The sequence below is a fragment of the Solanum stenotomum genome, chromosome 6 (assembly GCF_019186545.1).
Source record: "Solanum stenotomum isolate F172 chromosome 6, ASM1918654v1, whole genome shotgun sequence".
Lineage (NCBI taxonomy): Eukaryota > Viridiplantae > Streptophyta > Magnoliopsida > Solanales > Solanaceae > Solanum > Solanum stenotomum.
In genome coordinates, this window is record NC_064287.1 from 45,108,584 (window position 1) to 45,124,560 (window position 15,977).

General features: G+C 35.7%; 1 protein-coding gene, 1 long non-coding RNA gene and 1 pseudogene across 3 annotated transcripts in view; 2 read left to right on the plus strand and 1 right to left on the minus strand.

Moving 5' to 3' along the window:
- The window catches only part of LOC125867008 (endoglucanase 25-like), a 237,868-nt gene that overhangs the window by 106,274 nt on the left and 115,617 nt on the right, over positions 1 to 15,977 (plus strand). The gene's annotated exons all lie outside the window — the stretch shown is intronic.
- Positions 8,998 to 12,669, plus strand: LOC125868791 (putative late blight resistance protein homolog R1A-3; annotated as a pseudogene).
- On the minus strand, positions 13,427 to 15,977 carry LOC125867056 (uncharacterized). The gene is made up of 2 exons (XR_007446602.1): positions 15,698 to 15,977; positions 13,427 to 13,683 (listed from the first exon to the last, which is right to left on the minus strand). It is a non-coding gene; the product is annotated as an uncharacterized LOC125867056 (long non-coding RNA).

Genomic DNA, 15,977 nt, shown 5'->3' on the forward strand with positions numbered 1-15,977 from the left:
AAAATATGTAAAAGATCTGATTAACTCTTCAAATTTTATCGATGACACATAAATTGGACAAATGAAATAATATATATTATTTGAAAATTACTTAGAAAGTACAATAATTTACAGTAATTAACAATAGAATATTTTAAAGACAAAAAAAATTGATTGAATCTCGAAATTTTATTAGTACCACATAAATTGAGAAAGAAGAAATAACCTTTATTATTTCAAAATTGCGTAAAAGATATTACAAATCATACAACAATAATTAGCAATTTAGAATGTTAAAAGAAATAAAAAAAAAATTACCATAGTTAACAATAATTAAAAATTTAAACTATTTTAAATTAATATTAAAGTTTGATTAACTCTTTAATTTTGTCGTTGTCACATAAATTGAAACAAAAAATGATACATATTGGGCCCGTGCTAGCACGGGCTCCGATGTCTAGTATATATATATATATGAAAAACCAAAGGTTCACTCGTTTACATTTTAGTTTTCTTCCATTCATCTTCCACGTTCTTCTATGAACAAGTAATATTTTTACAATCTTTTTAAATGCTTTATTTTATATAAATTAACCTGAGAAATACGTGCAACGCAGCAAGTAATCAAACGGGAAACACACTGGTATGTGCGTTATCATTATGTTATTTGCCTTAACTTCAACTCTTCGAATATTCTAGATTCCTCTTTGAAATACCTTAAATTAAGTAGTAGATAAATGTTTAACACTTCTTACGAGTTTTAACTAAAGGGTCTGTTGGTCAGACTAAAATAACAAAAAAAAATAAAAAATCAATGGATCATGTTGACATTCAATTCAAGATATGTTGGATTGGCTCTACTAATAGTAGATTTCTAAAATTGACAAACAATACCATGTAGAATTTGAAACAAGTAGAAGGTACAATACCATGTAGAATTTGAAACAAGTAGAAGGTACACATCTTGCGCAGTGAACTGCTTCAAGAAGACAATTTGATACATTTGGAGAGGATTTCTGATTCAACTTCTTCTATTCCACAAATCGAGAAAAATAAAGAGGTTGTTTTCAATAGACTCCAAACTTCTTTTGTTTATTAATGGCTAAAATACAGTAAGTCAGTAACAAAATAAATTAGCACGAACTTAGCTCTGCACAGAACTCAGATGCAACATATATTATTTTTTTCTGTTATTTTCATGAAACCACTAGTTGATGCTGACTCTATACTCCACATAAGAAAGTAATAATTTCAATGCTTAAAAAGACAAATAAAGTTAATATAACTAATTATTCTACAATATCTCCTTTAGCATCTTTGTTTTGTAGCAAATATTTTATTAATCCTCCATCTGTGGTCCATTAGAGGAAAAAACAAGAAAAAGAATTGATAAGTCTTTCTTTATCATTGTTTATTAGTACCTACTTTTTTTCCTTCCAATGAAAAATGAAGAGAAGAACATTTAGTACTCAATTGAAAGAAACTATAGACAGAGTTTATCAATACTAGCTCTTTTTCTCTATATTTTTAACTAGTATGATTTGAAGAGAAGAAAAAAATTGCATAGTGAATGTAATTATTGAAGATGAGAGAGATTATTGGAGGATGAATTTTGACTACAACAAAAAAAAAGAATTGCTGCATGTTTTTGGTTAGAGTGTAGATCACAGGTATGCTTACTCACTTGAAAGTATTTCATGCACAGGATTACTCTTCATCTCCCTGGACTTTATGAATGGTCTAAATTTGTCCTTTGGGGTTGGTATAACGGACCGATTACCATCTTGCGCAGGCATATTGGTGATGTCTTTAGGTTGATATTTGGTTTTTATTCTGATTAGGAGAAGATTTTTTTATTTTTTTTGGTTTTCCACGCTGTGTCCGGAGTCCACATTGGAGCCCCGACTAAATTCGAATCGCGCACTATTGGGCCCAATCGGGGGTGACGATCCCAACAAGTATTTCTTCATACCCAGGGCTCGAATTTGAGACAACTGGTTAAGGAAAATGGTATCCTATCTTTGTTTGGTATATACTTGCAATGTCTATGCCCTTGATGCACTTGTCAAGAATAATATGCATGGTAGAACTAGAAGTTGTAAATAGTGGAGTACTTATTCTTAGTTTTTAGTGGTAGTCTAATCTGTATTGGGGGAAAATAGTTTGTATACATGGTAGTATTGGAAATGAGGTTGTGGCATATAAGATTGGGAAAAAGTATCCATGATGATTCCATTGGTCAAAGGCCGGACCAGTTTTCTTGGCCTCAGGTCATTACTATGATTACAGGGAGGTCGTTATCGGAGAATTTCTATTGGACATAAGCACCTTAGGGCTCGAGTGGAGCCTTCTATTTGCTAATGTATTATCTTTGTTGCCTATAAATAGTAGTCTTTACATACTTTATAAGGGGTTGGATTCTGAACAATAAAAAAAGCAATGCACTGATATTCCTGTGCTGCACGCTTTCTATATTTTACTAGGTATTAGCTCTCAAGTATTTCTATATTCAATCGTCTCTGGATATGTGACCGGTTATACTTTATCATCTCCGTACCTGGTTGAAACATCAAGCAATAAAGCTCTATTGTTCCATTTGATTTGTATTCGTGCAAACATATTTAATAGCTAATACACCAATCAATGAGTCAAATTGATACGCGTGTTCTTGACCTTATAACCAATATAACTGTACAGCTTTCCCAATAAACATAATGGAATATGTTTGTGTCAAGCCCTGAATTAAGATATTGATTGTATTACTTGCAGGATTTATCAACAATTAGAGGAAAGTGAAAAACAGGGAAGTAGATGGCCCAGGAGTGTCGCGCAGTGATAGGTTCCATAGACCTTCTGAAGGGAAGGCATTTAGATAGTTCCACGATTAATCACTTGGACGATGCAAGAAATCAACTAGAGTGTGTATCTCTATTTCTCGCAAAACTGGAGGAGGTTCGCCCTGAGAACACGATATCCACACAACTAGGGGCCTTATTTCAACAAGCTCATGATGGTTTTTCTGAGATATGTACTTACATGGATCAACGTTACACCAGCAGAATGACAAAAATGCTGAAAATAATTAAACTGGAGAACATTGCTGAGCGACTCACAGTAGCTTCAAAGCCATCAACATCAACTAGAAGAATGATATCAGAGGTGCTGAAAATTCTTAAACCCGAGAATATTGCTAAAAGAATCAAAGCTTCAAAGCCATCAACATCATCTAGCCGAATCACTACTATGGAGATGGTGAGATTTGTCGATTTTTTGCTTGATTATGTAAAGGATTGTGCCCCTGTGAAGCTGTGATATCTACAAGCTTTCTTCATATTAACTTCAAGTCGGTGCATTGAGCATGAGAGTATGCAGTATCTCTTCACCCATGCTGAGGATGTAGCTTATACTGCACTACAACAATATTTCATACAGGAGGCCTACAAAATCAATTCAATAATTGAGTTGCATAAATTAGTTAGTCCTTTGAAGACTGATTTGAGGCAGATATATATAAGCCTCTTGACAGCGTCAAAGTCATCAAGATCAGAGACTACAATGAAGTCGGGATGTATGCTTGATTTTGTTAATAGTCTACGAGAGGATCTGGGGGAGACGCCTCTAAGCCGTGATGAAATTCGGTGTCTCGGAAGAGGACTTTATAGCCTTTCCATATTTTTAAAGGACTTAGAATATACAGGCACTCCACTAAAAGAATTCAGTTCTCTTCAATCACTTATTGAAGCTCTGGCCTTTGAGGCAGCATTTGTGATCTACTCCTGTGATAATAAGGATCTTCTTTTTGTTTTGCAGCCAAAGTTTAATCATGTCACTGTAGTAATCGACATGATACAGCTACTAAACAGTCGAGCAACCATGACAGCTCCACTGAAAGATCTGATTGACTATGCTTGGGAAGAGCTGATAGTCGTGAGAACTTTTCTCATTGATTCATTGGAGCAGTGCAAACAACAACCTAAGATAACTGATTTTTTAACTCTTATCCAATCTGTGACTCACAAAGCATTTTTAGTTTTGTATAACCTTTTAGGTTATACAAAACAAGAAGATTTGGCCTGGGAAATGAATCGCGAACATTTTAAATTGCTTCTTAGGTTCAACTTTATTAAGGCAGCAATTAGACAAATGTGTCCCACCATTTCTGCTTCATCATCAACTGAGATATATCTGCTGAACTTTCTTCCTATTAGATTTGACGTCATTGATTCTTATTTCTTGTCATCCTCGGGTCACGACCAGGGGCTGACCTAGGTGGACTCCAGGGGGTTCACCCGAACCCCCTCGTCAAAAAATTACACTATATATATAACGTCAAATTTTGATTTTATGGGTATATATATTAAAATGAACCCCCGAAAACAAAGTACAGGCTTGGCTCAGTGGATAAGTGGTTCAAGATGTCACACCCCGAGCCTACACCCTAGGCGGGACCGGCACTCGGAGACCATTGTTGGCCCCAAGCGAACCCTTGGCCTGGCTTTCTTAACTCAACAGAAACTTAACTCAACAGCATAACTCAATGCAATGGAAGGTCATAAGATAACTTAAATGATAAAATCTGGCCAAAACGGCAACTCGAGTCTCAAAATAGAATATTTACATATATATACACAAAAGAGAGACTCAAACTAACTGACTGACTGTCTATGAAGCCTCTAAAATACTGAGATGGATGTTGGGACAGACCCCGCAACATCCTAATAAAACAAAACTTAAGAACACAAATAACCGAGTCCTCCGGAAAGCAAGGAGACTCACCACTGACTCTGGAATGCTCAACTGGATCAACGGTGTGCTGGATGCTGATCCTGGGTACCAGCGTCTGCATCATAATAAGATGCAGGCCAACTGGCATCAGCACATGGAATGTACGAGTATGCGAGCTGGACCGCTAACAACAACTTAAGCTTGAAAGGGATACAAAAGAGAACTTACCTTGGCTCTGTTCAACTCATGAATAACTGAACTAAATATAAAGCAATGAGACACATGCAATATATATAAAGCTTACAAAACTATTTAAAACATGACGTCAAAATCATATTTATAATATCATGAAAATACCATGCCTCCTCTCAAAGTCTACTTGTACAATGCATGAATGAAGTCCCATACCCCCATCCACACTAAGGAGAACTTCTCGAGGAACTAAGTTCTTTCTACTGTGGGAGTTCTCTAACCGACAGCCACCACTACATGTCTAAGTGGTGATATAGTGTCTTGTCCACACTGCCAGAACTGTCTTATACTTTGTCGTCATATAGAACGCTATTGCTTAGTGGATCCGCTATCTCAACTTTCGTGATCATCTAAAAAGTATGACCCGAGAAATCCCATGTTTGGCTACATGGTTCTTATGGAGAGTTGAGTTAATATGAACTCGTGTCCCCAATTCGGTACTCAAGACTACTCCCTAAAATACTTTAGCTCATAAGTGTTTTAAACACATCTTTCTTTAGTTGAAATAATTACTCAAAACTTAGCCCAAAGGCTCTTGAAAACTCTTTCTAAAAGAACATCTCAAAACCATATTTTTTTAATATGATCATTGATGACTCGGGATATTCATACTGCTTAAACATTGATGGTATATCTAGAGACCATATTGTTTAAACATTGATGACATACTCAATTTGACATACTAATCATATTTTATAAACTCTTTTGCAAAACTCATCTTTTCTCAAAAAGAGATAGTACTCAAACTTCTCAAAACTCTTTTGGAAAACATGGTTCCTTTCTTACTCAAATGTAAAAACATTTATAAACTCCTTTGGGAATACTTAGTTCCCTAATAACTTTTGAGAAATGCACTTGACTCTTACTCTTGACTTAACTCGAAACTCTTGACTTAACTGAAAACTCTTGACTTAACTTGAAACTCAATACTCTTTACTCGACTTGAAACTCTATACTTAACTTAGAACTCTATACTTAACTTGGAACTCTTTACTCTTTGCTTGACTTGAACTTGAACCTTAAAACGAAGTTAAAACGTTTAATAACGACTCTTGAAAAGCTTTAGAGACTTGCTTGGACTTACTTCTTAACTTTGCTTTGACTTCTAACTTCACTTGACTTGGAAACTAACTTTCCTTGAATTGAAATTATGAATTCAAGGTGTTTGATCACATGTTATGGATGAGTTCTTGACGTTTAAACGTACCTTGGAGTGTTGAAAACAACTAGAAAACATAGGTACAATACCTAGGAACATGTATGAAAAAGTGGGGAAGGAATGGGAAGACTTGGCGCTCTGAGAAGCGCGGAGCGCCAGCCTTCAGACCTCAGAGGGGCCTGCTGGGCGCTCTGAGAGACGTGCCACGCCAAGGGTAAAACCTCAAAACCCATGTTGGGGCGCGCTGGCTGGCACGACGCCCCAGCCTTTTTCCCCAAAAATCCGACTCTTCTCCTTCATTTTTCCAACTCTAAACCTCCTTAACTTTAATGGTTCCAGCCCCTATACACTTAGAATCATAAACCCCTCAACATACAATCGATCTCAACTCAAAACACAACCGGAAACAAGTCCCAAATCAACAAGAACTTCAACACAATCACAACCAACAACTTCAACAAATACAACCAACAACTTCAACAAACATAATCAATCTTTTCTCGAAATAAAACGAGTTTGGCGTGTGGGGGAAAGAACCAACCCAACACTACAAAATCACATACCTTAATAGGGATCACCCTGACGAAATCCACGACGATCTTGACGAATCCTTGCCTTTTCTTCTCCTTCTCCTCTTCTCTCAAGAACCCTAACCCTCACTCTCACTCTTTTAAAATGAGAAAAACTGATCAAAATCAGTCTAACACACTAATATATATCCAAAAGAAAAGGCTAGGGAAAAGACCAAAATACCCTTACAATTTCCAGACGGACTTCCCTGCCAACTGCCCAACTTCCAAATGGTATAACTCACTCATACAAACTCGGAATCATGCAAAATCGGCGGCGTTGGAAAGATCATTCCACGAACTTTTCAAACAGAGCTGGAGCTACGCCTAACTCATCCTGAGATAGGATTTATGACTGTTCAAAGTTGGCCAAAACTCACTGATTTCCCACACTTAACCAAATTTCCAGATTTTTGAATTCCTTCCAAAAATAAATAAATTCCAATTCTAAGCCTCTTCATAGTTATTTCAAATTGTCGGATGTTACACAAGACGTGCCCCTAGGTAACGGGTTCAAATCCCTTGGGCAACATTTTTCCCCTATTTTTTTAAAGGGAAAATTGTATATAATAACAAACTATTAATTCAAATTAAATTCTATAAATATAGTTTGGTTTAATTGTACCCCATAGCAAATTGTTGCTATTTCACTTCTCTCCTGGTGAATCTCGCTCGCCACTTTCGTTCTCTCCCTCGCCTCTCTCATTTTTTATACAAACGCAAGTGTATAAAGTGCGTTTGTGTTTGTATAAAGTGAGAAAAAATTGTATATATACATATATTTTCGTTCCCCTCTCCCAGATCTCGCTCTCTCACTCGCCTCTCTCACTTTATACAAAAAACGCAAATTGTATAAAATGCGTTTGTGTTTGTATAAAGCGAGAAAAAATTATATATATACATATATTTTCGTTCCCCTCTCCCAGATCTCGCTCTCTCACTTGCCTCTCTCACTTTATACAAAAACGCAAATGTATAAAATGTGTGAAAATTGTATATATACATATATTTTCGTTTCCCTCTCTCCCCTCTCCTAGATCTCGCTCGCCACTCTCCCAGATCTCGCTCGCTCACTCGCCTCGCTCACTTTATACAATTGATCTTTTTGTATATGTATACCAAAGCAGATTATACAACTGCTTTCTTTTGTATATGTATAGCGAAATATACATATTTATGTTTGCTATGGAGCGCAATTATGCAAACTTTGCTATAGCATACAAATATAAATTTTGTGTTTGCTATATGTGAAAGTTGCTCTTTTTTTAATGCTTTGGAAAATGGAACTTTTGGGCTTAGACCTTCTTCTTCTTTTTCATTATTTTTTCCTTTTATTCTATTTCTTCTTTTTAATTTGTTTTTGTTTATATTTATTAGACACATTCTTTTTATTTTTATTTTTTATTATTTTTATATCTATTATTCATGTTGTTTCAACGTAACTCTTTTGTTGCATATACTAACTTGAAATTAAAAATCTTTTAAATATGATGAATTATATTTAACTAGAAATTGAGATAGAAATATAATATATATATTTTTTAAAAAAAAGGGTAAATTAGATGTAATTTAATGAAGAAACTTAAATATCGTTAACACCCTTTTAAAAAAATTAATTTATAGAATTCATGAAATTATTTTATATTTTTAATTCTATTTTAGAGGGATGAAAACTAAACTTATTTGATTTATTCGTTATTTTTCTTTTTTACAAATTATGACAAACCTAGTAAATTGAACTATATGAACTACAAAAATTGACGATGTTATTTATTTATCTTTTGAATATGCATTATAATATTAGTAACTCTATTCTTACACATTTTTAGAGAATCTTGACGATTTTCAAAGTAATATGTGATTGAATGGATACAAATTTAAAAAAATTTCAAAGTGAAAACTAAAGTAAAACATTACAAAATAAACGTGTAAAAACACAAGAAATTTTAAGAATGCTCGATGGAGCATGATAAAAGTAGAAAGAAATGTTAATATGGTATAATAAAGTATGTTAGATTTAGCATGATAAGGTAAATATCTTTCTTCCCCGTCTCACTCCCTTTTTCATCATTTAATTTTCACGTGTTTTAGGAATTAATTTACGTAATACAGTTGATCCGCTAAAACTCTTATCAATGTATCTTTGTCCTCGATATCTTTGATTAGTTTAGTCTTTACTTTTATGAACCAATGAAATATTTATGATTCTTGTACAAAGAGCATGCCGAGGGGCTACTACGCTCACCGCACACTTGCGTTATCTTCTTTATACTTTGAACCCCCTCAGCAAAAATCCTAGGTCCGCCCTGGTCATGACAACATGGATTTAGTTATGATGGGGTTTCATGAATATAGTATTGACAATCTGCTACTGAAGGATGAAACTGATTTGTCATTTACAGTTGGACATGATGTTAAAAAGTTCTACTATGGATTGTTGCTCCTGGTAACATCTCTTGTTGATCCTCTAGCTCAGTGCAGCGGATTTGCAATTGAGGCCGAATCTGTGAATAGCAACAAAAGCAATCTTGTTCTTCAGTTTTTGACTGTGGCTTTCAAGCTTATCGAATCTGAGCACAGTCTGCACAAAGCCACTTTGGAAGCTCATGAAGAGCTTATTTATCTGAGAGTTCTTCTCACATATGTTCTCTGGAAACACACACAGCTTAATGAATTGCATCATGTCTTAATGCATGCAGAAGTGACTGCCAACAAGATAGCACAAATCATCAAGGGAAATACACATTGAGGATATTGGGCTTTTATTATCTGAGATTAAATCTGTCAAAGTAGAGGTCAGAAATGCCAGGACGGGCTGGTCAATTATGATGCTTGTTCAATTCCTTTTCAGAAGAACCAAATCCCAGTAATCAAAGACAAACTAGTTTATTTGGGTTTTTTATTGCAGATATTGTACAGCATCGTGATATGCATCAAGAGCTCAAAGACCTTGTGAAACGTGTTCAAGATATAATGTTTGTCTGTCTCTTCCCCGTCAGAGATTCTGCACCTTCTTGGTATTACAGGCTACATCTCTATGATGTCAGGCAATTGCTTAAGTTTGTTGAGAAAGAGGTCAAAATGATTTGTCTCAAAGTTTCAGGTTCTTCAAGTTATAGCTTCCCCAAGATAAATGAACTAGGATTTCTCGATTGCTTCCTGGGAAAATTGGATGAGATGTTAAGTTCTAAGCTCGAGTCAGTCGTCGACTTAAAACGTCAAATTGAGCCATTGAAGGAGGGCTTATTGTGTCTAAGAACGTTGACTGATCATTTCCCAGAAATCTACGATGAGCATGATGAAGTTTATAGTCTTATAACAAGAGTTACTGCCATGGCATACAAGGCAGAGTATGTCATGGACTCGTGCTTGGCCTATTCTTATCCACTCTGGTACAAAGTTCTTTGGATTTCTGAAGCTGCTGAGAATATTAAACTTCTAAATAAAGTTGTTAGGGAAACATGTGAAAGAAAAAAGATAGATGTGGCAGTGCGCAAAGTTGGAAAGACCTCAACTCCTCTTGTGCCGTCTTTATCAGCTAATACTCCAGGATCAAATGAAGAAATGGAGATTTCCAGGAGGTGATGGACCAAATGAAGAAGCAGCTACTTGGAGGTTCGCGTCAGCTAGATGTCATCTCATTGGTTGGCATGCCGGGAATTGGTAAGACTACTCTTGCTGCGAAGATTTACAGTGATCCAGTAATCACCTCTCACTTTGATGTCCGTGCTCAGTGTCGTGTGACTCAAGTATATTCATGGAGAGATTTGTGCCATTTTGAATGGTGTGCTTGAGCCTATTGATCGCAATGAAAAAGAAGATGGTGAATTAGCTGATGAGCTGCGCCAATTTTTGTTGACCAAGAGATTCTTAATTCTCATTGATGATGTGTGGGATGATAAAGTGTGGGACAATCTACATATGTGCTTCAAAGTAGCTCGGAATAGGAGTAGAATTATTCTAACAACACGTTTGAGTAACGTTGCCAATTATGCTAAATGTGAAAGTGAACTTCATCATCTTCGCTTCTTCAGAGATGATGAGAGTTGGACATTATTACAGCAAAAGTTGTTTCAAGGGAAGAGCTGTCCTCCTGAAATTGTTGATGTGGGGTTCCGAATAGCTAAAAAAATGTGGAGGGTTGCCTCTCTTCATTGTTTTAGTTGCTGGTGTTCTCAAAGAGAAAGAGATAAAAGCAGAACTGTGGAAGGAAATAGAAGAAAGTCTAGATTTGCTGAATATTGGTAGCTTGGAAGAGAGCATGTCTATAATTGGATTCAGTTATACGAATTTACCGCACAAGCTGAAGCCTTGTTTTCTCTATTTTGGAGGACTTTTAAAGGGAAAGGATATTCAGGTCTCAAAATTGACTCGGTTGTGGGTAGCTGAGGGTTTTGTACAAGCAAATGAGGAAAACAGACTAGAAGATGCTGCAGAAGGTCTCTTGGAAGATCTTATTAGTAGAAATTTAGTGATGGACGTGGAGAAGAGACCCAACGGGAAGCTTAAAACATGTCGTGTTCATGATCTGTTGCATAAATTCTGCTTAGAGAAGTCCAAACAGGAGAATTTCCTTCTTCAGATACATGGGTAAAAAGAACTATACTGATTTTATTGTATTATTGTTTATATCAACTCTCATTTTCATTATTTTCTCTTTAAACAGATTATTCACTGGTGGGGATACATTTCCTGAAATGTATATGGAATACCGGTTGTTTGTTCATACTTCTGAGGATCAGATTGATCTGTGGCAGCCATCTCGCTCGAATGTTCGCTCTTTGTTGGTCAATGTGATTGATTCAGACAACTTGTTATTGCCATGTAATATCTCGTTCATCTTTGACAGTTTCAAACTTGTTAAGGTGTTGGATTTGGAATCCTTCAACATTGGTGGTACTTTTCCCAGTGAAATACAATTTCTAATTCATTTGAAGTATTTTGCTGCTAAAACTGGTGGAAATTCAATTCCTTCATGTATAGCTAAGCTTTGGAATCTCGAAACTTTTGTGATAAGAGGATTGGGAGTAGAGGTGATATTACCCATTTCACTTCTAAAGATGGTTAAAATGAGGAATATACATGTAAAGCATCGTGCTTCATTTAGTTTGCCTGAGTACATGAGTAAATCACTTGCAGACTCTCAATTAGATAATTTGGAAACCTTTTCCACTCCACATCTCTCTTACGATGAAGATACAGAGATGATATTGAGAAAGATGCCAAAATTGAGAAAGCTGAGTTGCATATTTTCGAGGACATTTGGTTATTCAGAGAAAGTGAAGGGAAGGTGTGTTCTCTTTCCCAGATTAGAGTTTCTAAGTCACCTTGAATCCCTCAGGCTTGTCTCCAACAGCTATCCAGATAAACTTCCACATGTCTTCAGTTTTCCCTCAAGACTTAGGGAATTGACTCTGTCAAAGTTTCGTCTACCATGGAGCCAAATCTTGAGTATTGGAGAACTTCCTAACTTGAAGATTCTAAAGTTACTTCTCAGAGCCTTTGAAGGGGATGAATGGGAAGTGAAAGATTCAGAGTTCCGTGAACTCAAACACTTGAAATTGGAGGACCTCAACATTGCACAGTGGTCTGTCTCCAAGGATGCTTTTCCTTTGCTTGAACGTTTGGATTTAACCAAATGTAAGCGGCTTGAGGAAATCCCTTCTCATTTTGATGATGCTTTATCATTAAAAAGCATTGAAGTAAACTGGTGCAACTTGGATGTTGCTAATTCAGCCAAGGAAATTCAAGCATTTCGGCATGATGAAATGTCAAATGATGCGTTCAAAGTTACAATACAGCCTCCAGATTGGGATAAAAATTCATCTCCAGATCTGGTATGCTCTTGTCATGTTCATTTTTATTTTTAAACCACATCATGCTTAGTATTACTTATTCAGTGAATGTTCCATTAAGGCTTGCAAACATGGAGGAGGACCTCAGCTAGTTGAAGGATCTTCAGCAATAAGTGAAGTGTTCGATTAAATTTCAACTCTTAGTGATTTGTGTGAAACTCGTAATGAATTTATGAGAAAGAGCTCACATCCTTTTTCTAAACTTTCTGGAACTATTGGAAATGTGAAATTATTGTTATCAGTGTACTACATTCCTTTTAAATCAGTATATTGTAATTGTCCTCTCGGCATGTGTAGGACTTGTTTTTCGAGGTTAAGATGATTAAATATATATCATGTGTACCTACAAAGATGAACCATCAAAGTTTGATTAGATGTACATGTGATCTTTTTACTTATTTTTATTTATGAGATACAAGCATGTGCATGGATGGAAAAACATCTAGTTTTTGTCTTATTTCAATCTTTGTAACTCCCGAAAACTAGTATGAGAATTGAGATCATGAGCAACAGAGGAGAACAAGCAAATGAGAGATCCTTGAAAGCATTGAGGAGGGATGGCCTTCTTGATATCACCAATTGCAAAGGAGGGCTTTGAAATTGACAAACGGATTTCTCTTTTGTTTAGTTTTAGACATATTGCCTCTGGCTCCCATTCTTGATAGGGATTTGCCTATTTACTGAAATGAATATATATATTTTCTAACTGACAGAAGTAGAAGGAACTTTTTAACTAGAACCCGAGACCTCTAGTTGCGGTGGAAAGATTGCATCCATCACAGATGCCTCTTGGTGTGGGAGACCTATTTCTGCCAGAAAAATATGTTCAATAATAAATAACTAAAACCATTTCAGTCACCACAGAAATATATGTTCAGCCATCATCTATTTGTTTATAGATTTGTGATCAGTGATCAAAAGATTATTATAAATAGAAATGTGCTATTTCATTTGTTTATAGATGTGTGAGAATTGAGAAGGAAATATTGAACCAAGAAGAACAGCCACCAAAGATAGAAGTCCCTTCTTCTGTTTATGTTAAGGAAGAATTTCATAAGACTCCAAATACTGACTATTTATCAAGCAAAAGGCGACATTTCATTCTTCACAAGACGCATAACAGTACCTCAGAGCTCCATTTGTCCTGCAAGACGATTAAATGGATCAGCAACCTCATTCTACATAATCTTAGAATACATCTCATTCTGAATGAAAAAAGAAAAGCTTATATCAGAGAAAAAGGTTGTCGAGAGCATCAAATTATTATGTGTTGTATACTCAAACGAGAAAGGGGTGATAAGATAAGACAATGACAGCATTTCCTTAAGATCGGGAAATCCATATCTTATTAGATAACAAGCCATGTTCTTACAGATGCACAGCTTAATTGCCACTGCAAATGAACACTTCCATTCTACTGTACACAATGACGGGCTGCAGAAGCAATGATCAATATATACAAGAAATATATTACTTATTTTAGATCTGCGATCTACTGTTTGTAACCCAAAGTTCTAACTCAGCACTAGCAAGTTGATCATTACACTTTTTGGACTTATATTCTCTCTTTTCTCCAAGCATTTTTTGTCTTTTCATTAACTACAAATATGTCCAATTTAGCCTGAAGATGTATTCTTTTAAGTTCTTGATGAGCTGTGCTTGTACAACGATATCGTCTTTGTCAGTTTATGCCATTTGGCTAATCTATTGTGGTAACCTACTGTAGCCCAAATACCAGAGACATAATTAAGTAACCTCTCCATAACCCAATTCCCCTTTAATTTTCTTTTCATAGTAAACAAGATGATATTTGATAATTGAGAAATTCCAATGGGTCATCTGGCACATGGTTTGGAACTTGGTGGATGACGGGCTCATACCTCTACCCTTCTCCTCTTAAATACAAGATTTTTGTTTGCGACAAGGTTCAAACTCGTGACTGCACCTAACCCACACATCACGTGTTTGTGCTCTTATCACTAGATTAATCCTCCTTGGATCCAATCTTTGAACTATACATAACATGACTGTGTGAGTTTAATGGTAAAAGAATTGTCTTTGCAAGAAAGACAACTCGGATTTAGTAGCACCTGATGCCTTATGCTCTTCTACCCAAAGAATATATATATTGAATAATTTTCACATACAATACTAGATTGCACACACAAATCTGAAAACATCAATGAACTCAAATTACTAGGAGTATTATATATATACATAAAATCAGATTGACAACATTAAAGATGGAGACAGTAGCTGGTACTGGAGGAAGATAAACTCCATCAAAGTGCACGGCAATGACAGAATGGTATAACAACTGCTCTAATTGTTTTACTGATAATGGAAAACAATTCTGTGAGTAGTAGCTATAACAAACTACTACGAAGGCTGCAGAAAGTACAGAAGTTGTGCTGATGTGGAATTCTATCATGCTGCCGATTTATTGTCTGGCTGGCCGTGCAAGGGAAATTTCTGACTAAGGAGAGGATGATCAGACTTCATAAACCAACAGAGGATGGAATTTGCTGTTTACGACAATAAAATTGAATTCCAGCTACATCTATTTGTGGAATGTAGTTGAACAACCAAGCTGAATAAATAATTGAAGACCTGGACAGTATATATGAAATAAGAAGGGGATGACGCAATGTTTAAGATGGATCAAAGGTAGGCGTGAGTATAGAAATTGGATTCTTTTTTTTGTTTGACGCTGTAGATATTCGACCAGACTTCCTCGAAGATGGCTTAAATCTCTAGAGTGCTTTTTAGGTGTAACTATTTGGTTGTTATGGTAATTCTTCACAGTTTACCAAAAAAGAACAAAAGAACATTAAACATGCTTAAAGATTGGAACTTCAGTTTATACTAAAGCAAAGCAAGGATGTATCTTAGCACCCTTTATTTATTCTAACAAGTGGGAATTGCCTCAAATTCCTTAGGCAAAGGATAACCGAACATCGATGAACTCCTCAATAGATATCCATAAAGAAAACTTCTCTTGATAACACAGATCTGTCTTTGGGAGAAAGACAATTTCTTTTCAGCAGTTCAGAACAGAACAACACATGAATTTTTTTGCAATTTATACAAAGTTTGCATTCATTGACTCAAACTACAAGTATTATTGGATTTAGACATTATAAAGATAACAAGTTGACCTCATCATATTGAAGCAAAGGCAGAATCTTGGCAGCCCTTAATCTTATTAGTACAAGTAGGAATATTTTCAAATTCCTTAGCTGGTAACTTTTCAGACAAAAATCCAACATGAAATTCAATCATCTGAGACTCTTCATCAACACTAATCCCAGTTACAGATACCCATACAAACAACTTTTTTGCTTGTATTCCAGTGACATCAGAGACAGATCCATAACTCAACTTCCCTTTAATATCTTTTTGGTAGTAAACAAGCTGATCTTGAAACTGTACATAACA